At 38.3% G+C, this 27910-nt stretch overlaps 1 long non-coding RNA gene across 1 annotated transcript in view; it reads right to left on the minus strand.

Moving 5' to 3' along the window:
- Positions 1-281: 281 nt before the first annotated feature.
- The window catches only part of LOC139180899 (uncharacterized), a 241887-nt gene continuing 214258 nt past the window's right edge, over positions 282-27910 (minus strand). Inside the window, exon 5 of the long non-coding RNA XR_011565099.1 lies at positions 282-3116. This is a non-coding gene — a long non-coding RNA (uncharacterized lncRNA). The remainder of the gene's footprint in view (positions 3117-27910) is intronic.

Genomic DNA, 27910 nt, shown 5'->3' on the forward strand with positions numbered 1-27910 from the left:
TTTGATTATCATTGCTTCTTCTTTCCAGAGGCTATAGAGATTTGGGGAAATGCAGGTAACTAAGTGTGCATAATACTTAAGTTATTAACTATATTAACAAAGTTGATGTTTTAATTTACACCATCACCCATTAGACTCATTTATTTGTACCTGTAGATTAATGAAAAGGTATACATCTTAAGGACAGAGAATATGCCATGTCTTTGAAACTCCAAATATCAGGACAATTTGTAGTCACACAAAGAAATAAAATCTTAAAGAGAATGAATAAAAAACATTGCTAACAATGGTAGCATTTATTATAATGTTCCAACCAATGAACTATGCAGTGACACACTAGTCATTTCCTCTCAACTATATTGAAACAAACAATAATTCAATCTGGTTAAGTTCAGTCTTGCAGCCATATCCTCTATATCTTCCCTTCAAATGTTGTACTTATCATTGGTATTACTATGCATACTGATTCTTTAATCTCCTGAAATTTTACACTTATAAAATAAAACAAGAAGATCCAAGAAAGAGAAACACAGACTTGCCAGTTTAAACAAGCAGCCAAATGAAAGACATGTAACTCTGGGGAGCGTAGGGATAATTATTGCCTAAGATCAGAGATTTTTGATAAATTGACTTTTTGAATGTGCAGCAGCATAAATTGAATGAACATTGCCTTGAAAATTGAAGATTAAAATGGGACTAAAAGCTTTTCCTGGGAGCTTACACCCAGAGAAGATGCAATCATCAAGTAGTAGTAAATAGCCATCTCTATACTTTCAGAGACTTGAATGACTTTCCTCCAATAGCTGTAATACCATAAGGGGTTATCTTTACTCATGAATTTAAAGTAACTTTAAACAGAATATAAAATCATCATTAAAAATGGAATAAAATTTTTGAAACTATACAGTAAACTGAAGAGACTAATTATAATGTAAAAAGTGAGAAATTATTTGTACTTGACTAAATAGTGTATAGGGGTATTTGTTCCAGTAAATTTTGATTTTTCAAGAAACATAGCATAAAATTCAGAAAGATAGTTTACTTACATTAATGCAAGAAAGATTTTAAATGCATGGAAGAGGTTTTTGTATCAGAATTTAGAAAATCTCAAGGCAAAAAAGCTTTTAAAAATAAAGTCTAAGAGGCAGTTAGGCAGGCTATAACAAAAGCATAAAATATATTCATACACTTGACCAGGTTGTACAGAAAACCCTTATTATGAATTAATTCTAATCATATACATTTGTAGGCAATGGTTCATTTAAAATCTTATTCAAAGACACAGAGCAAACAATTAATACATAAGTAGGAAAGATATTGTGTATATTTGAAGTTTTACATTAGGTTTATAAGGAAAATGACATGACTGTAGTGACTTAGTATGAATGTACGCATAAGGAAAAGAGCCAGTAAAATCTAAGTGACAGTGGTTTAGGTAAATCATTAGACTCATTAGTACTCATGGAAAACTGAGGCTTAGGAAACCTTGGAACTAGGAAGAGAATACTATGAAAACTTAAATTCCCATAATTTAAAAAGATATTTAATGATAAGGGAAAGTTTTCATAATATATTTTTATGCAACAAGGAGAATAAGTATCAACATGTTAATAGTTGCCTGTGAATAAGAATAAATTTCAGTTCAGTTCAGTTGCTCAGTCATGCCCGACTCTTTGCGACCCCATGAATTGCAGCATGCCAGGCCTCGCTGCAGAGAAGGCAATGGCACCCCACTCCAGTATTCTTGCCTGGAAAATCCCATGGATGGAGGAGCCTGGTGGGCTGCAGTCCATGGGGTCACTAAGAGTCGGACACAACTGAGCAACTTTACTTTCACTTTTCACTTTCATGCATTGGAGAAGGAAATGGCAACCCACTCCAGTGTTCTTGCCTGGAGAATCCCAGGGACGGGGGAGCCTGGTGGGCTGCCATCTCTGGGGTCGCACAGAGTCGGATACAACTGAAGCGATTTAGCAGTAGCAGCAGCAGGCCTCCCTGTCCATCACCAACTCCCGGAGTTCACTCAAACTTGCATCCATCAAGTCGGTGATGCCATCCAGCCATCTCATCCTCTGTCGTCCACTTTTACTCCTGCCCTCAATCCCTCCCAGCATCAGAGTCTTTTCCAATGAGTCAACTCTAGGCATGAGGTAGCCAAAGTACTGGAGTTTCAGCTTTAGCATCATTCCTTCCAAAGAACACCCAGGACTGATCCCCTTTAGAATGGACTGTTTGGATCTCCTTGTAGTCCAAAGGACTCTCAAGAGTCTTCTCCAACACCACAGTTCAAAGGAATCAATTCTTCGGCACTCAGCTTTCTTCACAGTCCAACTCTCACATCCATACATGACCACTGGAAAAACCATAACCTTGACTAGACGGACCTTTGTTGGCAAAGTAGTCTTTGCTTTTCAATATGCTCTCTAGGTTGGTCATAACTTTCCTTCCAAGGAGTAAGCGTCTTTTAATTTCATGGCTGCAGTCACCATCTGCAGTGATTTTGGAGCCCCCCAAAATAAAGTTTGACACTGTTTCCACTGTTTCCCCATCTATTTCCCATGAAGTGATGGGACCAGATGCCATGATCTTCGTTTTCTGAATGTTGAGCTTTAAGTCAACTTTTTCACTCTCCTGTTTCATTTTCATCAAGAGGCTTTTTAGTTCCTCTTCACTTTCTGCCATAAGGGTGGTGTCATCTGCATATCTGAGGTTATTGATATTTTTCCCGGCAATCTTGATTCCAGCTTGTGCTTCTTCTAGTCCAGCGTTTCTCATGATGTACTCTGCATATAAGTTAAATAAGCAGGGTGACAGTATACAGCCTTGACATACTCCTTTTCCTATTTGGAACCAGTCTGTTGTTCCATGTCCAGTTCTAACTGTTGCTTCCTGACCTGAATATTGGTTTCTCAAGAGGCAGGTCAGGTGGTCTGATGTTTCCATCTCTTTCAGAATTTTCCACAGTTTATTGTGATCCACATAGTCAAAGGCTTTGGCATAGTCAATAAAGCAGAAATAGATGTTTTTCTGGAACTCTCTTGCTTTTTCCATGATCCAGATGATGTTGGCAATTTGATCTCTTGTTCCTCTGCCTTTTCTAAAACCAGCTTGAACATCTGGAAGAATAAATTTACATACATAAATACATACGTTCATGGTATATATATATATACATATATATATTTGTGTGTGTTTGTGTGTGTGTATCATAGGGCTTCCTTGGTGGCTCAGTGGTAAAGAATCTGCCTGCCAATGCAGGAAACATGGGTTCAATCCCTGGCTCAAGAAGATTCCCTGGAGAAGGAAATGGCAACCCACTGTAGCATTCTTGCCTGGAAAATTTCATGGACAGAGGAGCCTGGCAGACAACAGTCCATGGGATCACAAAAGAGTCAGACAGGATTTAGCAACTAAAAACAACAACAACAAATATTCACCTTAATAACTGAAAGTTCGACCACCTTCACCCATTTCCCCTGGGCTTCCCTGGTGACTCAGTGGTAAAGAATCTGCCTGCCAATGCAGGAGACATGAGAGATGTGGGTTTGATCCCTGGGTTGGAAAGGTCCTCTGCAGAAAGACATGACAACCCACTCCAGCATTCTTGCCTGGAGAATTCCATGAACAGAGGAGCCTGGCAGGTTATAGTCCATGGAATCACAAAAGAATTGAAACAACTTAGCAACTAAACAACCAGAGAAGGCAATGGCACCCCACTCCAGTACTCTTGCCTGGAAAATCCCATGGACAGAGGAGCCTGGTAGACTGCAGTCCATGGGGTCGCTAGAGTCAGACACAACTGAACGACTTCACTTTCACTTTTCAGTTTCATGCATTGGAGAAGGAAATGGCAACCCACTCCAGTGTTCTGGCCTGGAGAATCCCAGGGGCAGTGGAGCCTGGTGGGCTGCTGTCTATGGGGTCGCAGAGAGTTGGACATGACTGAAGTAACTTAGCAGCAGCAGCAGCAACTAAACAACAACAATATATAACAGAATCAGCATTCCAGTACTCAAAATTAACTGAAGGCTTGCAGCAATCTGGGGAGGTTTTAATCAAGAAAAATGACTGGATCTCAGTTAGAACAACAAGCTTTGTAGTGTTTTAAATTGGCTTATTCTTATAATCCCCTTAGAATCTCCATGGTAGCACTGAAAACAGGCATATCATGGTGAAAAGCAGGAGTCTGGTAACAACTAGAGGGACAACAAAAGCTAGATTCTCCTTCAAAGGTAAATTTCTAGATAACTGTCATTATTTGATTTAGAGGATGGTCCCCTAGAAGATACTAGTCACAAATCAGTCTGTATTTGACCAGATTTGGAGTTTGCCCAGTGTAAAAACTATTTTTCCTGAGGGAGTTTCTTGGAAAAAATCATCAGAGGCAATTATTGAATATCTTGGATACCTGATGTAGTAAATAAGAGATAGAACAAACACTAAGCTAATCCAAAAGTTAAAAGAAAAAGTTAGAGAATGAGATGTGCATAGGGTTTTCTTTAAACTCAGATATATTCCTGGGTACCTAGAGAGCTATACACATGCCTATGGTTGTGCATATGTGTGGGACAGTGTACACATCCACAAAGTCTTAAGAAGGTTTTACACTTTTACTTCTGAACTTGAGACTCTCTATAATCAGGAAATGAAGGCTAAGGCAGAGTTATAAACTGCCTGGCTAACAGTTAAAAGTATGTTCCAACATACACAGAGATGCATGCCAAAGAATGGGAGATTTACTGGTCTTAAGCTTTAAAGGAAATCTCAGTCCAATTATTAGCTGACCAATAAGTAACTATGTAGAGACTTCAGTGGCCACAGATAATAAACAAAAAATAAGTTATAGAATTAGTTTAGAAAAGACTCTAAATGAAAATATTCTTCACAACAATATGGGGTTGAATTCAGGTTTTCCTATTCATAATATATCCTGCTTGAATCATTAATCAATTTTAATTTATTGATGTCTATATGAAGTAGGGGTGCTAAAGTTGAAAAAAGAATGTATAATTTCTTCCCTCAAGCACTGATCCCAGTGATTAAATTGTCCATGAATAGAAATGAGTTAATTCTTCCAGTAACACACATCCACAAAAATCTGTACCCAATATATCATCCTGTACATGTTTTTGCATAAATTATTTCTATTCATAGCACAACAACTATAAGCACACATAGGTTATGATGACAAAATCATGTATATAGTATAACTATAAATTTATCTGTGATATGTAATTTCATTTGAGGTATCTAAAATAAAATGTTGGCAAGTATCATTCACTCTTTTTATGTGTTAGTTTTGTTTGTTTGTTTTACCAATCTCTAAGATTCTATTTAAAAGGACCATGTCTTGAATTTTATTCTTAATTTTGATTTTCCCATAGCACTTAGTGTATTACTAGTATATAACATAAAATTAAAATTAGTTGGTAATTAATTATACAATCTTACTCAAAGATTAGAATTACAATCACAGTAGAATAAGTCAACATAGGTTTTGTTGTTGCTGTTTAGTCACTAAGTTGTGTCCAGCTGTTTTTGTGACCCAGTAGACTGTAGCCCACCAGCCTCCTCTGTCCATGGTATTTCCCAGGCAAGGATACTGGAGTGGATTGCCCTTTCCTTCTCCAGGGGATCTTCCCAACCCAAGGAATGAACTCACATCTCCTGTATTGGCGGGCAGATTCTTTACCACTGAGCCACCAGGGAAACCCCAAAAGAGGGTTATTGTATGGATATAACAAATAATCTTATAAATATTCAAGGATTGAACCCCAAACACTATTTGTTCAAGTGGAACTGAAACTGGAAAGTCAGAAACTGAAGCTAATTTTCCTATCTCTTGTGGGTTATGTATTCACTATTCTCCATTTCTATCTGTGTATGTACTTAATTCTCTTATTTTTCTTTGCAGATTTACTTTTTCTTTGTATTCATGGATCTGTGATCCTCTATACTTTCAGCCTCAATATAGCTTAGACCTGTTCTCGAGTTAACTCTGGCCAAAATTTTATATGGTCATTTTCTTTAAGAACCCTTTCTTTAACTGTCCTATTCTGTCAGTGCCTCAACTCTAAATGCCCAGAAAAAGTACTCATTATCTGATAGATCCACTTTGGGCCAGGAGTCTGTCCCTAATCTAATGGCCATTTAAGGCAGATCAAGTACTTACAGAAAGGTTTTACATGAAAAGTATACAAATTTTGATCGAAAATAAGTATTTCAAATTTTTTATAAAGAAACATTTTACTAAGCAGTACAAATAGTCACTTTCTAATCTTTGTTACTATATTCATTAGCCTAGAAAACCCTTTTATTGTCCCAATTGTAAACAGAAGTTAACACAATCTTTGAATAAATGATTGCAAATACTGGGATCCAAGTTAATGAATTTTAACTGCTTATCTGGTAAGATATTGTGGCACAATGCAATTCTAAAATGTAAAAAGCAAATGCATTGATATGCTGCAAACACAGACCATTAGCTGTGTAGAAACTATAAAATAATAATGTACATGCAGTTAAAGCAAGCGTAAAACAGATGTGCAATAAGTATGCATCAATGGCATTAAGACTATAAATATAATATTGATATATTTACAATTCTAATAAATTATGCCCTCAAATATTCAGTTGTTTTGCATCTGACCAGCATGGCTTTGCAAGTATAAAATAGGATTTCTTTTGCTTTGGTATATTTTTTCCTTCTGCAGGGATCATGCAAATAGTATCAGAAATCTTCCTAATAAATAGCCTGGCTGTAAAGTTTATTTCCAGACAATTAACTATTTTGTTTATACCATGATTCTTACCTGTGACCTAATAGTGTAATCAACTTAAGTCTCACAATGAAATGAGAAGGACTTTCTAATAAAGTCTATTGCCATTTCCCTTGTGTCATCATTGGAAGCAATGTTGGAAGAATAGAACTCAAAGTCAGCTTAATAAAGAATACATAGGAGTCTTTTTCTTCTACAATTAATCATTACACACTATGAGCAGGGCAAGTAGCTCTTTTGTCATCAAGAATAAAATGAGAGAAAAAAAGATGCTCCACCATCTACCACCCATGGTACCATAAGATGACCCTATCTTGGATTTATTAACACTACAAAAATATTGTTTATGAATGAGGATTACTGTGTATGAAAATTATAAAATGGGATACTCTTGAAGTAAGGACATAGGAGTTTCTGAAAAATTAACATATGAAACAAGGACATTAGATTTATCAATGTTAAGAAGTTGAAATATAAGTTGGTGGGTGGATGGACATAGTACCCAGAGGAAAGTTATTTGAACTGTAAAATGAAAGCCAGCATCTGTGAAAGACGGAGACCCAGACATCACAGGATATGGACTGTGAGGTTTTAAAGGGGAGATAGGGAAGATAGGATCCTCCTTTAGAGATTCCCAACTGGGAGAAATAGTGGAAGTCCTATTTCATGGCTTTGCACATAGATAATACCTTTGAACAAGCTATTCCAAAATGGAAGAGTTCCATGAACTATCATTCTATAAGAACTATACTTAGTCTTTACTTTTCTGCAAAGAGGGCCAAGAGTTGTTCAGAAATGTTCCACATAGGACACCACCAGTGCCAAGCAAACCAGCACCAATTAATTTATTTCTCTCTCTTTCTCCTTCTCTCTCTCCACCTCCATCTCTATTTCTACTCTCCTTCATGAGTGTTTTGGGGTTTTTTGACATGGCCTGGGATAGGGGAACAAAAAAGCCACTTGGAGATTAGAAAGCTACAACTCAAATCAATGACCACTCTAATCTCAGTTTTGTTCCTAACTACTCTCATAGTAAAATAATTTATCCCAGGTTACTCTGAAATCTTAATAATCTGAGAGTCTGCTCCAAAGTAATAAAATCAGAGAGTAATCAGTATAGATTCTAAGATAATAAAATAGAAAGACCATCGTACTGAGAGCTGAAAGTTCACCGCCTAATAAGGGGTGAAAAACTAACAATATTCACAAAGTCTATGGAAAACTAACAAATGCAAACTAATACAGCTGAAAGGAAATGTAAACATGATACAAGGACTGAAGAGACTAGACTACAAAGAATTGAAAATGGTGGCAGTGGAGGGGGCTTCCCTGGTGGCTCAGCTGGTAAAGAATCTGCCTGCAATGTGGGAGACCTGGGTTCCATCCCTGGGCTGGGAAAATTCCCTTGAGAAGGGAAAGGCTACCCACTCAGTATTCTGGCCTGGAGAAGTCCATGGACTGTGTAGCCCATGGGGTTGCCAAGAGGCAGTGGAGGATAAAAGAGCAGAGCAGCAAGAGGTCAGTGCTAATCTGGTGATACTCAGAGAGGAGTTGAATCCAAATCTGGACTTGAAGGGGAGAGTTTGTAATTATTTAGAGACAGATATGAGCAAGCCTGGAGAGTGTGTTTCACTTCTTACTTTTGATTAAATCAACCAGGTTATTTATGTTATACATGGTTTTTGTTAAAATTCTCTGGCCACTTGCCTCTCTTCAGTTTATCTCTGAAGCATTGGTCTGGAATACATCACAATTAACTGAGTCTAACAATCCCCATGTATCTTTCTTATTTATTTGCTTTTATTTATTTATTTATTTGGCTGCACCAGGTCTTAGTTGCTGCATGTGGGATCTAGTTCCCTGACCAGGGAATGAACCCAGGCCCCCTGCATTTGGAGCATGGAGTCTTAGCCACCAGGGAAGTTTCCCCTTTCTTATTGATAATAGTTGTTTTCCAATCTGAACTCTAAGGAATTCCAAAAGGATAGAATCAAATGAGAGTGCCATCTTCTTCTTAATAAAACATTTTCCTGTACTTCACAAGCCCAGTAATGGCATTGCATGAGGTCAGTGAACAGTACAATTCTCACTTGTTGGGCCTTCCCTTCAATCCTCACCCACACTCGCTCCTTGACATACTTCACTTTTCTCCTAAAAAACAAGGAAGACCACTGTATTCTAACTTTTTAATAAATACAGGCACACCTCAAGAAACAAGAAAAAAGTCAAATAAATAACCTAACTCTACACCTAAAGCAACTAGAAAAGGAAGAAATGAAGAACCCCAGGGTTAGTAGAAGGAAAGAAATCTTAAAAATTAGAGCAGAAATAAATGCAAAAGAAACAAAAGAGACCATAGCAAAAATCAACAAAGCCAAAAGCTGGTTCTTTGAAAGGATAAATAAAATTGACAAACCATTAGCCAGACTCATCAAGAAACAAAGGGAGAAAAATCAAATCAATAAAATTAGAAACGAAAATGGAGAGATCACAACAGACAACGCAGAAATACAAAGGATCATAAGAGACTATTATCAACAATTATATGCCAATAAAATGGACAATGAGGAAGAAATGGACAAATTCTTAGAAAAGTACAACTTTCCAAAACTCGACCAGGAAGAAATAGAAAACCTTAACAGACCCATCACAAGCACGGAAATTGAAACTGTAATCAAAAATCTTCCAGCAAACAAAAGCCCAGGTCCAGACGGCTTCACAGCTGAATTCTACCAAAAATTTAGAGAAGAGCTAACACCTATCCTGCTCAAACTCTTCCAGAAAATTGCAGAGGAAGGTAAACTTCCAAACTCATTCTATGAGGCCACCATCACCCTAATACCAAAACCTGACAAAGATCCCACAAAAAAAGAAAACTACAGGCCAATATCACTGATGAATATAGATGCAAAAATCCTAAACAAAATTCTAGCAATCAGAATCCAACAACACATTAAAAAGATCATACACCATGACCAAGTGGGCTTTATCCCAGGGATGCAAGGATTCTTCAATATCCGCAAATCAATCAATGTAATACACCACATTAACAAATTGAAAAACAAAAACCATATGATTATCTCAATAGATGCAGAGAAAGCCTTTGACAAAATTCAACACCCATTTATGATAAAAACTCTCCAGAAAGCAGGAATAGAAGGAACATATCTCAACATAATAAAAGCTATATATGACAAACCCACAGCAAACATTATCCTCAATGGTGAAAAATTGAAAGCATTTCCTCTAAAGTCAGGAACAAGACAAGGGTGCCCACTTTCACCATTACTATTCAACATAGTTTTGGAAGTTTTGGCCACAGCAATCAGAGCAGAAAAAGAAATAAAAGGAATCCAAATTGGAAAAGAAGAAGTAAAACTCTCACTATTTGCAGATGACATGATCCTCTACATAGAAAACCCTAAAGACTCCACCAGAAAATTACTAGAACTAATCAATGATTATAGTAAAGTTGCAGGATATAAAATCAACACACAGAAATCCCTTGCATTCCTATACACTAATAATGAGAAAACAGAAAGAGAAATTAAGGAAACAATTCCATTCACCATTGCAACGAAAAGAATAAAATACTTCGGAATATATCTACCTAAAGAAACTAAAGACCTATATATAGAAAACTATAAAACACTGGTGAAAGAAATCAAAGAGGACACTAATAGATGGAGAAATATACCATGTTCATGGATTGGAAGAATCAATATAGTGAAAATGAGTATACTACCCAAAGCAATTTATAGATTCAATGCAATCCCTATCAAGCTACCAACAGTATTCTTCACAGAGCTAGAACAAATAATTTCACAATTTGTATGGAAATACAAAAAACCTCGAATAGCCAAAGCGATCTTGAGAAAGAAAAATGGAACTGGAGGAATCAACCTACCTGACTTCAGGCTCTACTACAAAGCCACAGTTATCAAGACAGTATGGTACTGGCACAAAGACAGAAATATAGATCAATGGAACAAAATAGAAAGCCCAGAGATAAATCCACGCACATATGGACACCTTATCTTTGACAAAGGAGGCAAGAATATACAATGGATTAAAGACAATCTCTTTAACAAGTGGTGCTGGGAAATCTGGTCAACCACTTGTAAAAGAATGAAACTAGAACACTTTCTAACACCATATACAAAAATAAACTCAAAATGGATTAAAGATCTCAACGTAAGACCAGAAACTATAAAACTCCTAGAGGAGAACATAGGCAAAACACTCTCTGACATACATCACAGCAGGATCCTCTATGACTCACCTCCCAGAATATTGGAAATAAAAGCAAAAATAAACAAATGGGACCTAATTAAACTTAAAAGCTTCTGCACATCAAAGGAAACTATTAGCAAGGTGAAAAGACAGCCTTCAGAATGGGAGAAAATAATAGCAAATGAAGCAACCGACAAACAACTAATCTCAAAAATATACAAGCAACTCCTACAGCTCAACTCCAGAAAAATAAATGACCCAATCAAAAAATGGGCCAAAGATCTAAATAGACATTTCTCCAAAGAAGACATACAGATGGCTAACAAACACATGAAAAGATGCTCAACATCACTCATTATCAGAGAAATGCAAATCAAAACCACTATGAGATACCATTTCACACCAGTCAGAATGGCTGCGATCCAAAAGTCTACAAATAATAAATGCTGGAGAGGGTGTGGAGAAAAGGGAACCCTCTTACACTGTTGGTGGGAATGCAAACTAGTACAGCCACTATGGAGAACAGTGTGGAGATTCCTTAAAAAACTGGAAATAGAACTGCCTTATGATCCAGCAATCCCACTGCTGGGCATACACACTGAGGAAACCAGAAGGGAAAGAGACACGTGTACCCCAATGTTCATCGCAGCACTGTTTATAATAGCCAGGACATGGAAGCAACCTAGATGTCCATCAGCAGATGAATGGATAAGAAAGCAGTGGTACATATACACAATGGAGTATTACTCAGCCATTAAAAAGAATACATTTGAATCAGTTCTAATGAGGTGGATGAAACTGGAGCCTATTATACAGAGTGAAGTAAGCCAGAAGGAAAAACACCAGTACAGTATACTAACGCATATATATGGAATTTAGAAAGATGGTAACGATAACCCTGTATACGAGACAGCAAAAGAGACACTGATGTATAGAACAGGCTTATGGACTCTGTGGGAGAGGGAGAGGGTGGGAAGATTTGGGAGAATGGCATTGAAACATGTGAAATGTCATGTATGAAACGAGATGCCAGTCCAGGTTCAATGCACGATGCTGGATGCTTGGGGCTGGTGCACTGGGACGACCCAGAGGGATGGTATGGGGAGGGAGGAGGGAGGAGGGTTCAGGATGGGTTCTTAAATTTGTAAGGAATATATTAAATTTAAAAAATAAATAAAAAATAATAATAAATAAATAAATACTCTTTTCCTGTTTTAAATCAGAGAGAGAGAGAACACAGCACTAAAAAATTTGTGCTCTTTAGCACATTCCTGGACAAAAACAAACAAACAAACAAAAAAACTTCTTTCTAATGCTTACACTCATCTTTCTCAAAGGCTTTAATTAAGGATACAAAAGGCAAGGCAATTTTTTTTCTACTTCCTGTAAGAATCTGAGCTTTGATCTTTCTCTGACACGTCAGTCCTAAAGGCATTAACTCAACAAATATCAAAAAAGAAACCAGGGTCAGAAATAAAACACCTACCTGGGACTCATCTCTCCTTTCTGTGTAAGCTTTTTGGTTCACAGAATTATTACTCAGCTCAGCTATAGAGAAAGTTTTTGTTGCAAAGTGACCTAAGCCAATTTGATCATGCTCAACTCTTAGGTTCTTTTCTGCAGATCAGGGCTGTCACTACAGAAGTTGAGATTAGTGAGGTTTAGCTACTTTCCCCAAACCTCACTTCCAAGTTACAATGAAAGCAAGTAGAAGACAAAATTCTGCTGCACATACATGAATTAAAAACTCCTTAGTAAGTAGGCAAAAACTGATTATAAATCTGTTCTGTAAGCTCTGCAAGACTTACTCGTCTGCCATTTTAGGTGTTCCTACCACTACTTTGCATGAAATAGAACTCAAGGCAGATAGAACTATTATAGAGGCATCATTTTTTGTGTATAGTCACTATCAGGCAACTAAAAATCCTCTAGAACCTAGACAGCAGCTGTTCAAACTGCTTCAGACCAACTTTACAGTAATGCCTCACTGGATTCTAAAACACTTTCATCAAATATAGGAACTCTAAAACAGTCAAGCCAATACTCATAATTGTATCTTGAGAACCTTTCATTTCTCCAGCAAGAGCCCATTTCTAACAATCCATCACTAATTAACAAGTAATGAATTTCATCAAAAAAAGCCTACTTCAGACACTCCAGATGATAATTAGCAAAAGCCTCAGGTGTTGATAGAAATAGAATAACAGAAGCATGTGGAAAATCTGGCTCTGCAGGCTAGCCTTTCAGAGAGAAGCTAGTTGACAATGTCTGGAATATGGATTGTTGTTGTTTAGTCACTAAGTCATGTCTGACTCTTTGCTACCCCCATGAACTGTAGTCCTCCAGGCTCTTCTGTCCATGGGATTTCCCAGGCAAGAATACTGGAGTGGGTTGCCACTTCCTTCTCCAGGGGATCTTCCTGGCACAGGGATCGAACCCACATCTCCTGTATCAGCAGGTAGATTTTTTTTACTCCTGAGCCACCTGGGGAATCTGGATTGGCCCAGTCCTAATTTGATCATTGCAGATTTTAATTTGAACAACAAAGTGTCCCCACAATTGATGTTTAAGCTGAGTAATATATACATAATATCATACTATGTTGAGGAACTTTAACATGAGTTATAAAAATCGTGGCATTCACTTGTCACAGGAATAGCAGACTATGTTAAAAAGTGGAATGCTACCCCTTCGATAAAGGAAAAGGAATTCTTAATTGTTTAGAGCATGATCTCAGGATTCAATGTGAATGGGGTTTGGGCTAGTGAACCTTGGGGTCCCTTCAACCTTTCAAGTGTAAAATCACTGCCCTGTAACTGAATTTAGAGTTATGTTGTCAGAAACCTTTCAGTATCTCTGGAGGTATATGACCACAAATATTTTCTCAAAGATAGCTCTCTGGCTCCACTTTCAGTAGGCTCAGTTTGAGTTTTCATTCTTGTGGTAGGCACAGATATATATTCATTGTACGAAAGATTTGGGGTTCTGGCTTTTGTCACTGTTTTGTTGTCTTTGGCAACAAAGAGATTTGGCAATTTGAGAGGTCTCTATATTATCAGTGAGTAAATTCTGAACTGTAAATTCAGACAATTTGTTTTACTAACAATGCCCAAAAGCCACTATGCCTCTTCCTCATTCACCCTGCAGGTCAGTGGTAAGTATAGTCTTCATTGTGTTCACATTAAGTACAGTGCTTTTTAAAAGGCTATAGCATCCATTATAGTGGTAGCTCATCTCCTTGCCAGGTTCTTCCCTTTATTGTCCCTTCTCCTGACCACTACTACTATCACCAACAGAGTACATATATGTGACTTGATTTGGTACTGCACTGCAGTTAAATTTCAAAAATCTAAAGGTTTCTTAGCTATAGTTTATGGCAGACTATTTCACCCTAAAGCTTGTAATGGTAATAAATTACCAACAAAAGTGGAAGTCTGTGACTTGACTAAACAAGAGCTTTAAGATTCCTTCCTCTTTCCCATCTATCTAACCCAGAGGAATCACAGACAGAGAGGAAAGGGAGACCCATATGATTATTTGATCAACTTTCTAATGGCTCAGATGACCATTATATCTACAACTGTTGGGAAAGAATCCCTTAGAAGAAATGGAGTAGCCATTATAGTCAACAAGAGTCCAAAATGCAGTACTTGGATGCAATCTCAAAAATGACAGAATGATCTCTGTTTGTTTCCAAGGCAAACCATTCAGTATCACAGTAACCCACATCTATGCCCCAACCAGCAATGCTGAAACTGAGGTTGAATGGTTCTATGAAGACCTGCAAGACCTTCTAGAACTAATATCCCCAAATGATGCTTTTTTCATTAAAGGTGACTGGAATGCAAAAGTAGGGTGTCAAGAGATACCTGGAGTAACAGGCAAATCTGGCCTTGGAGTACAAAAGGAACCAGGTTAAAGGCTGACAGAGTTTTGCCAACAGAATGCACTGGTCATAGCAAACAGCCTCTTCCAACAACACAAGAGAAGACTCTACACATGGACATCACCAGATGGTCAATACCAAAACCAGATTGATTATATTTTTTGCAGCCAGAGATGCAGAAGCTCTACACAGTCAGGAAAAACAAGACCGGGAGATGATGTGGTTCAAGTCATGAACTCCTTATTGTCAAATTCAGACTTAAATTGAAAAAAGTGAGAAAAGCCACTAGACCATTCAGGTATGACCTAAATCAAATCCTTTATGATTACATAGTGAAAGTGAGAAATAGATTTAAGGCACTAGATCTGATAGATAGAGTGCCTGATGAACTATGGACAGAGATTCGTGACATTGTACAGGAGGCAGGGATCAAGACCTTCCCCCCAAAAAAGAAATGCAAAAAGACAAAATGGTTGTCTGAGAAAGCCTTACAAATAGTTGAGAAAAGAAGAGAAGCAAAAGGCAAAGGAGAAAAGGAAAGCTATACCCATCTGAATGGAGAGTTCCAAAGAACAGCAAGGAAATATAACAAAGCCTTCCTGAGTGATCAATGGAAAGAAATAGAGGAAAACAACAGAATGGGAAAGACTAGAGATCTCTTCAAGAAAAATAGAGATACCAAGGGAACATTTCATGCAATGATGGACACAATAAAGGACAGAAATGGTATGGACCAACAGAAGCAGAAGATATTAACAGGAGGTGGCAAGAATACACAGAATAAGTATACAAAAAAGATTTTTATGACCCAGATAATCACGATGGTGTGATCACTCACCTAGAGCCAGACATCCTGGAATGTGAAGTCAAGTGGGCCTTAGGAATCATCACTACTAACAAAGCTAGTGGAGGTGATGGAATTCCAGTTGAGCTATTTCAAATCCTAAAATATGATGCTGTAAAAGTGCTTCACTCAATATGCCAGCAAATTTGGAAAACTCAGCAGTGGCCACAGGACTGGAAAAGGTCAGTTTTCATTCCATTCCCAAAGAAAGGCAATGCCAAAGAATGCTCAAACTACCGCACAATTGCACTCATCTCACATGCTAATAAAGTAATGCTCCAAATCCTCCAAGCCAGGCTTCAACAAGACATTAACTGAGAACTTCCAGATGTATGAGCTGGATTTAGAAAAGGCAGAGGAACCAGAGATCAAATTGTCAACGTCCATTGGATCATCAAAAAAGCAAGAGAGTTAGAGAAAAACATCTACTTCTTCATTATTGACTCTGCCAAAGACTTTGACTGTGTGGATCACAACAAACTGTGGAAAATTCTTGAAGAGATTGGAATACCAGATCACCTGACCTGTCTCCTGAGAAACCTACATGCAGGTCATGAAGCAACAGTTAGAACTGGACGTGGAACAACAGACTGTTTCAAAATTGGGAAAGGAGTACACCAAGACTGTATATTGTCACCCTGCTTATTTAACTGTAATGCAGAGTACATCATTCGAAATATCAGACTGGATGAAGCACAAGCTAGAATCAAGACTGCCGGGAGAAAAATCAATAACCTCAGATATTCGGATGACACCACCCTTATGGAAGAAAGCGAAGAGGAACTAAGGAGCCTCTTGATGAAAGTGAAAGACGAGAGTGAAAAAGTTGGCTTAAAGCTCAACATTCAGAAGATGAAGATCATGGCATCTGGTCCCATCACTTCATGGCAAATAGATGGGGAAACAGTGGAAACAGCATCAGACTTTATTTTGCAGGGCTCCAGGATCATTGTAGATGGTGACTGCAGCCCTGAAATTAAAAGACACTTGCTCCTTGGAAGAAAAGCTATGACCAACCTAGATAGCATATTAAAAAGCAGAGACATTACTTTGCCAAAATAGATCCATCTAGTGAAAGCTATGGTTTTTCCAGTAGTCATGTGTGGATGTGAGATTTGGACTATAAATAAAGCTGAGCACTGAAGAATTGATGCTTTTGTACTGTGGTGTTGCAGAAGACTCTTGAGAGTCTCTTGGACTGCAAGGAGACCCAACTAGCCAATCCTAAAGGAAACCAGTCCTGGGTATTCATTGGAGGGACTGATAATGAAGCTGAAACTCAATTATTTGGCCACTTGATGTGAAGAGCTGACTCATTGGAAAAGACCCTGATCCTGGGAAAGATTGAAGGTGAGAGGAAAAGGGGATGAAAGAGGATGAGATGGTTGGATGGCATCACTGACTCAATGGACATGAGTTTGAGTAAGCTCCAGGATTTGCTGGTGGACAGAGAAGCCTGGAGTGCTGCAGTCATAGGGTCGCAAAGAGTCAGGTACAATTCAAAGACTGAACTGAACTGAACTGAATTAATGCCTCAGTTACTATTGGTGATAAAAGGTGTCATTAGCAGAGGCCAGCAAAGGGCCAAGCATCTCTCACGATATGGAGGCAGGTAGAAAGGAAGAGCAGTCCTTAAAGCTACTCCATCTAAGTAGTGTCCTGAAAATTTGCAGGTACTTAATTAGATAAACATCTAGGCAGGATCTGGAGTATTTCCCAAATATCACTCTCTCTGTTCAGCTAAAGGCCCTTACTTTCCTATTTGACTCTGGAGATAACTTATCCAGCTTCTCAATATTCTAAGACCCTGCCTTGGCATGTGGTTCTTAGTATTTCTGATAAGTTCCATAAGGAACTATCTCACTTCCTGAATACAAATTAGCATTTTTTACTAAGATCTTTTATTAACAAATTAGTTATCTATATATTATATATAATAGAAATAACTTTCCAATTTATAGCCCTCTCATACAGCAATACATACCCACTCAGTATTTTTCCATCATTCTTAAATTAAGGTGGAGTCTTTATAAATGTTATACATCATAAAGAATGGAGTCCTCAATGAAAAAGGGTTGTCTCTCAAACCTCTGATCACAAAAATTTTAAGCTTTAGAGTTTTAAAACAATTACTGACTCTGTGACACATTTTATTCTTATGGAAGAAGATAAAATTTAAGATATTTGCCCCTCTTTTAGGGCAAGTTAACAATCACTGTTCATTCACCTCAGGTATTTTCACCCATTTCTTTCCCTTTCATTTTCTCCTGTCTCCCCTGGATTAAGAGTATCAGACAGCCAGTTCTTCATTATAAGTATAATCTTATGAGAAAAATGGTAGCCAAACACTAGAGCTACAGTAACTCCCCAGAAGATTTAACCAAATTCAGGACTTGCTTTGTCTTTGAGGGATATTTTAAAAGGAATAAAAATTCGAAATCAGTAACTCCTTTTATCATCACTTGTAATCTTTATTTTAAAAAACCTGCCATGTAGGATTTATTATTTCCGTTATATAGATGAGTAGACTAAGGACCCAAAGAGGTTGTATAATATAAGTCTGTCTCATTTCAGTTGTGTTCTTTCTGCTATAGTGCTTCTAACCTCTTGCCCTTTCACAGCTCTTTGTGTTTCCTTTTTTTGGTAAGACCAGCTGCCAGAAGCTCAGCTTACTGCCTCGGGGCTACCATAGCAATGCCTTATGCACCTTCTATAAGAGAAGTAACACATGTCTGTTTCACTATATGTTTACTACCACATGATGTCCATCTTTAGACTGTGAACTCTGCAAGACCCCCAACCATGAGTCATCTCTTTGTACTTATATTTCACATAGTTGCCAGCACAACCATGAGGTGCTTAATCAATGCTTTTTTTTTAAACTTTACATAATTGTATTAGTTTTGCCAAACATCAAAATGAATCCACCACAGGTATACCTGTGTTCCCCATCCTGAACCCTCCTCCCTCCTCCCTCCCCATACCATCCCTCTGGGTCGTCCCAGTGCACTAGCCCCAAGCATCCAGTATCGTGCATCGAACCTGGACTGGCAACTCGTTTCATACATGATATTTTACATGTTTCAATGCCATTCTCCCAAATCTTCCCACCCTCTCCCTCTCCCACAGAGTCCATAAGACTGTTCTATACATCAGTGTCTCTTTTGCTGTCTCGTACACAGGGTTATTGTTACCATCTTTCTAAATTCCATATATATGCGTTAGTATACTGTATTGGTGTTTTTCCTTCTGGCTTACTTCACTCTGTATAATAGGTAATCAATGCTTTTTTGAATTAACAAGTAAGCACCAGGAACTTCAAGAGAGAGAAATTTGTAGAGAATTATATTTCAATTTACTTAGCCATTCATGGCTGCATAACTCAACAATTTTTATTTAAATAAATTAAGATTTCCAAATATAATTGGCCAATGGTAATGTCCAACAGAAAAATCTTGCAAACTTCTATTTTGTGGATAAAAAGAGAAAATCATGAAAATAACCACAGTAATCAGTACTATTGAACAGTGTTATAGAAGGTAAGCTCTTAAGAAGACTTTCTCCTTAACTTTTTAGCTTCTTGATTACTTCATGGGATTGTACTGAACTGCGTCAGTCTTATAGGTAGGTAAATTAGGCAATGTCTAAATGGCGTGATTTGAAGAATGCCAGTAAAGCATCCTTGATTAAAAACCTCTCACCATTCCACTTCTCTTAGTACTTGGAAATTTAAAATTTTCACAGTAATCATTACCTCAAGTTAAACCTGTGAAAGCCCCAGCTCAAATGCACATATGCTATGTAGGAAGGTAAACACACAAAGCCTTGTCAGTCATTGACATCTGGACCTCTTTTAGTTTCACAGGAAGCTATCACTCAGTAAATCAGAGGCAAGCCTTCAGTGAAGGGGGTTTTGATGAATATAGTGGAGTTGGACTGAGGATAAGAGAAGTAAAAGGCAGATTCTACAGTGGAGACATCAATGTGAACTCTGAGTATCATTAGAGAGGGATGAGTCAAAGGGAAACAGAAAGAAAAATTGAGAGTTCATCTAACTTGGCAACTTTAACATTTTACCAAGAAGCAGTCCTGTGACTAAGAACAAAAGATGTGCTACCCAACAGAGGATAAAGTCTGTATAATGCATGAAGCTTGGTGCATTTTAACATTTGCAATAAAAGCTTCCTGATGGTTAAGATAGTAGAGAGAATGCAGAAAGCCTGGAGAAAACTGGAGCTGCTGTTCTTGTCCTTTTTCAATGAGAACAGGCTATTAATTAAGGTGTCCATGATAATTTCTGACTCACAGTTCTCTGTGAATGTTATTTCTTTAGAGTGACCATAAGATGTGAAGCAAGCTTTGGTATAGAATTTGTGTTCAAAATCTCCACGCAACTTCCTAATGTGTCATCTAATATTTCTTATTACTTGGCTGTGGACTGGTTTTGAATATCTTGTGAAATATTTATAACTGCAAGGGATGTGGGAGTCATATGAACAAAGCATATAGAAAGTAGCTAAAGATTAGTGACAGTAACTGTACAGGACAAAATCAGAAATCAGCTTTCATTTTCCATTTGTTCATTTTTAAGTATGTTTGATTCATGTCTTTCATTCCCCAGTTGCACTCTGTTTAAACACCTTTGCTTGGTCTTCATGGAATGCCAAGCTCAAATAAACTCTGGAGTTTATTAGAAATTTTATAAATTATCCCAAACCACAGAAACCTATGCCATTTGGTCCCAAGAAATAACTTGGTATTTCCTTTCTGTGACTGACAGCAGATGTCAAAATGAGGGAGAAATGAATCTCAGACTAGAAACTGGCACACAGTCCTGAAGAGAAGAAGTAAATTGCAATATGGAATGTAATTAGGATTCCAGAATCAGAATATGGGCATTCTGCCTTGAAAAGACTAAATGTAATGTGTACCCCCAAGCCACCAGCAGGGCTATGCACTATTTAAAAGCTCTAAAATCATTTTGACATTGATACAGGATTACACATCAGTAAGTGGCATAATTGGGATTCAACCCTAGTTCCCAATATGCTAGGATCTGTGATTTTATTGTTGTTGTTTTTGTTTTTTTCCTTTTTTATGCTATGGCTGTTAGGCCATATGACTGCTATTTTCACCAAGATGAGAACAGAAGTCCATAGGTAAAAATGGCGAACTCTTCCTTTCTACCTCCTTTTCATGTCTTAGATCATTCTAAGATAGCACCTACAACATTTTTTGTTCTACACTGTTAGCTTTAAGCTTGTGTCACTTGGCACCACTATCATATGTAAGTAAAAGAAACTTAGCTCACGTGCTTAAAAAATAGGGTTTTCCCCCACCAAACAAAAGATCTGGGGATATGCTGTGACTAGTACCAGTGGCCAATGCTGGTTCAATATTCAATGATGTCAAGGACACTGTTCCTGAAATTGTACTGGTGTTTATCTCAGGACCACACAATGGTTACTTTATTGATCAAGGTTCTCTAGAGTCAAAACCACTTCTAAGTTCTCCAGACAATCCAGCATCATAATGAGGGTATGGGGAACTGAAAGCTGTTGGAGAAAACTGTTACACAGGGCAATTCAAGGGTCCTGGAGTGGAAGCTCACCCTTCTGCAGTTTTACAAAGATTCAGGTTTGCTACTAAAGTACTAATGGAATTAGAAATCTAAAGCTAGTCTAAGTATCCTGCTTTGCCTTTCAGGGGTACTTTAAAAAGTAGAGTCTAGAAAAGATTTCATGTTGCCCTGGAGAGGCATTAGAAAGCTAGAAGAAGCAGGGCTATTTACTTGCTGAATTCTGAGTGATAAAAATCACATACTTTGGGCAGACAATTGGCCACAGGCCTCTTTCAAATCTCAACAGTAACTCTCATTGATGCTGAGAAAGTTTACTTTGTGCCTTTAAATACACAGGTAAGGGAAGAAAGCTGAATTTCACAAATTTCCACCAGGCTCACTTAGGAATAAGGACTTGTCAAATGTACTTTAGTGCATCTAGTGTGGTATTAACTAAAAAACAGTTAATCAGAGAAGAGAGCAGAAGGTGAACGTAAGAAAGGGATCTTAAAAATTAACATACATATAATCATATTCAGGAGATGCCTTGTCACCAATGATTTAAAAAGTCATGCAGTGCAAATTATACACAGAATGCTTTCTAGATTTAATAATTAATATCCAGCAAAACAAGCAGCTTCATTAATCAGAAGTACTATACCCTTCTTTTATGATGAGGAAAACAAATAAGGTAGGATGAATCAGAGTCAAACCAATCATTGACTCCTTCTGTGTGTTTTTGTATTATTAACAGGATATACCAAGAAGGCTGCTAGGTGCTGAGGATTCAAACGTGAAAGACAGGGTATCGGACTGGGGGTCCCCCTCTCTCATTTCCTTCATCAACTTTGACAAATGTATCTGTAGCCCCTAGATGCTTCTTGTCATGGAAATAGGTTTGAAAGCATAGAACACAGGCTGATATTCTTGTCATTCTCATTTACAAGGTGGTTATTATCCCAAGAATTGTCATCTAGCTCAAACTTCTATATCTGAATATAACTTTCATCATTAAAAAAAAAAAAAAAGAGATCATAATTGAAGAAAGCCATGCTCCTGCTGCTAAGTCACCTCAGTCGTGTCCGACTCTGTGCGACCCCATAGACCGCAGCCCACCAGGCTCCCCCGTCCCTGGGATTCTCCAGGCAAGAACACTGGAGTGGGTTGCCATTTCCTTCTCCAATGCATGAAAGTGAAAAGTGAAAGTGAAGTCGCTCAGTCGTGTCTGACTCCCAGCGACCCCATGAACTGCAGCCCACCAGGCTCCTCTGTCTGTGGGATTCTCCAGGCAAGAGTACTGGAGTGAGGTGCCATTGCCTTCTCCATGAAGAAAGCCATAGCTTTCATTATTTTTGTCTATGAGAGAGTAAGTTATCCTCTAGTTAAAAAAAAAAATTTTATAAGACTCTGGGGCAGTGGTGAGGAGATACTCCTCGTCCAAGGTAAGGAGCAGTGGCTGCGCTTTGCTGGAGCAGCCGTGAAGATATACCCCTTGTTCAAGGTAAGAGATACCCAAGTAAGACCATAGGTGTTACAAGAGGGCATCAGAGGGCTGACACACTGAAACCATAATCAAAGAAAACTAATCAATCTAACCACACTAGGACCACAGCCTTGTCTAACTCAATGAAACTAAGTCATGCCCTGTAAGGCCAACCAAGACAGGCGCGTCATGGTGGAGAGGTCTGACAGAATGTGGTCCACTGGAGAAGGGAATGGCAAACCACTTCAGTATTGTTGCCTTGAGAACCCCATGAACAGTATAAAAAGGCAAAATGATAGGATACTGAAAGAGGAACTCCCCAGGTCAGTAGGTGCCCAATATGCTACTGGAGATCAGTGGAGAAATAACTCCAGAAAGAATGAAGGGATGGAGCCAAAGCAAAAACAATACCCAGTTGTGGATATGACTGGTGATAGAAGCAAGGTCCAATGCTGTAAAGAACAATATTGCATAGGAACCTGGAATGTCAGGTCCATGAATCAAGGCAAATTGGAAGTGGTCAAACAGGAGATGGCAAGACTGAACATCTACATTGTAGGAATCAGTGAACTAAAATGGACTGGAATGGGTGAATTTAACTCAGATGACCATTATATCTACTGCTGTGGGCAGGAATCCCTTAGAAGAAATGGAGTAGTCATTATGGTCAACAAAAGATTCCAAAATGCAGTACTTGGATGTAATCTCAAAAATGACAGAATGATCTCTGTTCATTTCCAACGTAAACCATTCAATATCACAGTAATCCAACCCTATGTCCCAACCAGTAATGCTGAAGAAGCTGAAGTTGAATGGTTCTATGAAGACCTACAAGATCTTTTAGAACTAACACCCAAAAAAGATGTCCTTTTCATTATAGGGGACTGGAATGCAAAAGTAGGAAGTCAAGAAACACCTGGAGTAACAGGCAAATTTGGCCTTGGAACACAGAATGAAGCAAGGCAAAGGCAAATAGAGTTTGGCCAAGAGAACGCACTGGTCATAGCAAACAGCCTCTTCCAAGAACACAAGAGAAGACTCTACACATGCACATCACCAGATGGTCAATACCGAAATCAGATTGATTATACTCTTTGAAGCCAAAGATGGAGAAGCTTTATACAGTCAGCAAAAACAAGACCAGGAGCTGACTGTGGCTCAGATCATGAACTCCTTATTGCCAAATTCAGACTTAAATTGAAGAAAGTAGGGAAAACCACTAGACAATTCAGATATGACCTAAATCAAATCCCTTATGATTATACAGTGGAAGTGAGAAATAGATTTAAGGGACTAGATCTGATATATAGAGTGCCTGATGATCTATGGATGGAGGTTTGTGACATTGTACAGGAGACAGGGATCAAGACCATCCCCATGGAAAAGAAATGCAAAAAAGCAAAGTGGCTGTCTGGGGAGGCCTTACAAATAGCTGTGAAAAGAAGAGAAGCAAAAAGCCAAGGAGAAAAGGAAAGATATAAGCATCTGAATGTAGACTTCCAAAGAATAGCAAGAAGAGGTAAGAAAGCCTTCCTCAGCGATCAATGCAAAGAAATAGAGGAAAACAACAGAATGGGAAAGACTAGAGATCTCTTCAAGAAAATTAGAGATACCAAGGGAACATTTCATGCAAAGATGGGCTTGACAAAGGACAGAAGTGGTATGGACCTAACAGAAGCAGAAGATATTAAGAAGAGGTGTCAAGAATACACAGAAGAACTGTACAAAAAAGATCTTCATGACCCAGATAATCACAATGGTGTGATCACTGACCTAGAGCCAGACATCCTGGAATGTGAAGTCAAGTGGGCCTTAGAAAGCATCACTATGAACAAAGCTAGTGGAGGTGATGGAATTCCAGTTGAGCTATTTCAAATCCTGAAAGATGATGCTGTGAAAGTGCTGCACTCAATATGCCAGCAAATTTGGAAAACTCAGCAGTGGCCACAGGGCTGGAAAAGGTCAGTTTTCATTCCAATCCCAAAGAAACGCAAAGCCAAAGAATGCTCAAACTACCACACAATTGCATACATCTCACATGCTAGTAAAGTAATGCTCAAAATTCTCCAAGCCAGGATTCAGCAATACATGAACCGAGAACTTACAGAAGTTCAAGCTGGTTTTAGAAAAGGCAGAGGAAACAGAGATCAAATTGCCAACATCTGCTGGATCATGGAAAAAGCAAGAGAGTTCCAGAAAAACGTCTATTTCTGTTTTATTGACTATGCCAAAGCCTTTGACTGTGTGAATCACAATAAACTGTTGAAAATTCTGAAAGAGATGGGAATACCAGACCACCTGACCTGCCTCTTGAGAAACCTGTATGCAGGTCAGGAGACAACAGTTAGAACTGGACATGGAACAACAGATTGGTTCCAAATAGGAAAAGGAGTACGTCAAGGCTGTATATTGTCACCCTGCTTATTTAGCTTATATGCATAGTACATCATGAGAAATGCTGGGCTGGAAGAAGCACAAGCTGGAATCAAGATTTCAGGGAGAAATATCAATAACCTCAGATATGCAGATGACACCACCCTTATTGCAGAAAGTGAAGAGGAACTAAAAAGCCTCTTGAAGAAAGTGAAAGAGGAGAGTGAAAAAGTTGGCTTAAAGCTCAACATTCAGAAGACAAAGATCATGGCATCTGGTCCCATCACTTCATGGGAGATAAATGGGGAAACAGTGGAAACAGTGTCAGACTTTATTTTGGGGGGCTCCAAAATCACTGCAGATGGTAACTGCAGCCATGAAATTAAAAGACGCTTACTCCTTAGAAGGCAAGTTATGACCAACCTAGATAGCATATTCAAAAGCAGAGACATTACTTTGGCAACAAAGGTCCGTCTAGTCAAGGCTATGGTTTTTTCCAGTGGTCATGTATGGATGTGAGAGTTGGACTGTGAAGAAGGCTGAGCACCGAAGAATTGATGCTTTTGAACTGTGGTGTTGGAGAAGACTCTTGAGAGTCCCTTGGACTGCAAGGAGATCCAACCAGTCCATTCTGAAGGAGATCAGCCCTGGGATTTCTTTGGAAGGAAATATGCTAAAGCTGAAACTCCAGTACTTTGGCCACCTCATGTGAAAAGTTGACTCATTGGAAAAGACTCTGATGCTGGGAGGGATTGGGGGCAGGAGGAGAAGGGGACGACAGAGGATGAGATGGCTGGATGGCATCACCAACTCGATGGACATGAGTCTGAGTGAACTCCGGGAGTTGGTGATGGACTGGGAGGCCTGGCGTGCTGCACTTCATGGGGTGGCAAAGAGTCGAACACGACTGAGTGACTGAACTTAACTGAATGACCTATAAGGGAAAAGAATGTTAGAAAGAATGGATATATGTGTATATATATATATATATATATATATATATATATATATATATATAACTGATTCACTTTGCTGTACACCTGAAACTAATACAACATTGCAAATCAACTATACTCCAAAAATATTTTTTTCTAAATTTACAGAGAAGGGCTAGGCTACCCATTCCAGTATTCTTGGGCTTCCCTGTGGCTTATTTGGTAAAGTATTCGCCTGCCATGCAGAGACCTGGATTTGATCCCTGGGTTGGAAAAATCCCCTGGAGAAGGGAAAGGCTACCCACTCCAGTCCTCTGACCTGCAGAATTCCATGGACTGTATAGTCCATGGAGTTGCAAAGAGTCAGATACAACTGAGTGACTTTCACTTTCATTTTTCACTTATCTGATAGTCTCTTACTACTTACTGAATGAAGTCCAAGCTCCTTAGCCTGTCATGAAACACTTTCCACAATGCATTTTTACTTTGCTACCTATTCTCTAAAGGACTTTATGCTCCAACCAAACTGAATAAATGTAAAACTCTGTCATAATATGCCCTATAATAAAGCAAACTTGGGTCTAACTTGATTGACCACTCTTTCCCATCTTCTGTGAAAGTCCAGCTGCAAATGCACTGAGGTTAAAGTTCTTACTTTGGGCCTGGGAGGTAAGAGGCAAAAGGTGATGGAGACCATGAACCTGGTGGGAGAATAAGTAAATAACCCCATTTGGGAAGCAGAGAGAGACTTGGGTCATTTTCCATAGAATAAGTGTTATCCATTCTTGTATCTGTCGAGTGAAATATGTGCCAAGTATTGAGATACTCTTACCATGACTCCTGTCCTGGAAGAACCTTGACAGTCACCCATCAGGTGTTGCCAAACTATAGCCAGGATCTGGACAAATTCGAATTGTTCACTTGGGGCCCTGGCAGATTAGCTGAGGAGACTAATCCTGGTTATTCTATTAATCTTTCAAAAAAGTAACCCCAGATTTTATACAATTATTGTTTTCTGGAACACCATTCATTGTATATTACACATTTTATTCTGTTTTCCTTTCCATGAACAAACATCTAGACTTTTCTCACATCACTGCCTTTACTCAGACTATCTCCTACTTATAATGCCCTTGTTAGAATTTTTTTCAAGCCAGTCTCAAATGTCTTTTTCTAAAAGGCAAGATATGAGATCTCAGGCTTTGTGGGCCATATGGTCTCTGTCATAACTATTCAATTCTGCTGTCGTAGCATGAAAGTTACCACAGACAATCCCTAAATGAATGAGTATGGCTCTGTTTATAAAACCTTATTTTAAAAAGAAAGTGATGGGCCACATTTGGCCCCTAGTACTATGGCCTGTGCCCCCATAGTCTGAGTTGTTTCCTTCCCTAATGCTCTAAAGAGAATTAATACCTGTCTCCTTTGGAATGCACACAACCTCGCTTTTATTTTTCTGACAATGCTTATCACATTCTGCCTTGTAGTTTTTTTTCATTTTTTGTTTTTCCACCCCTGTGGATTAAAAGTTGCTTTATTCCTTTTAGGTGTTAAATAAGCTATTAGTCAATCCAACAAAGAAACAATGAAGAATATTCTTATTTCTATTTTATATTTTGTATTATAAAATTAAAAAAAAAAAAACTCTCTCAAACCTGTGTATTAGTGCTGGAGACAGTGGCTCCTCCTAGTTTCTTGAATTTTTATTTTACTCCTGTTCCTTAATTATTTAACTATTGATTTTTAGCTGGAAATGTGGTGGTATGAAATGATGATTATAATTTTCAGTTTTGCTTTAAGTTAGATGAGGCTATGTG

This window comes from Bos indicus, chromosome X, assembly GCF_029378745.1.
Source record: "Bos indicus isolate NIAB-ARS_2022 breed Sahiwal x Tharparkar chromosome X, NIAB-ARS_B.indTharparkar_mat_pri_1.0, whole genome shotgun sequence".
In the NCBI taxonomy this organism is placed as follows: Eukaryota; Metazoa; Chordata; class Mammalia; order Artiodactyla; family Bovidae; genus Bos; species Bos indicus.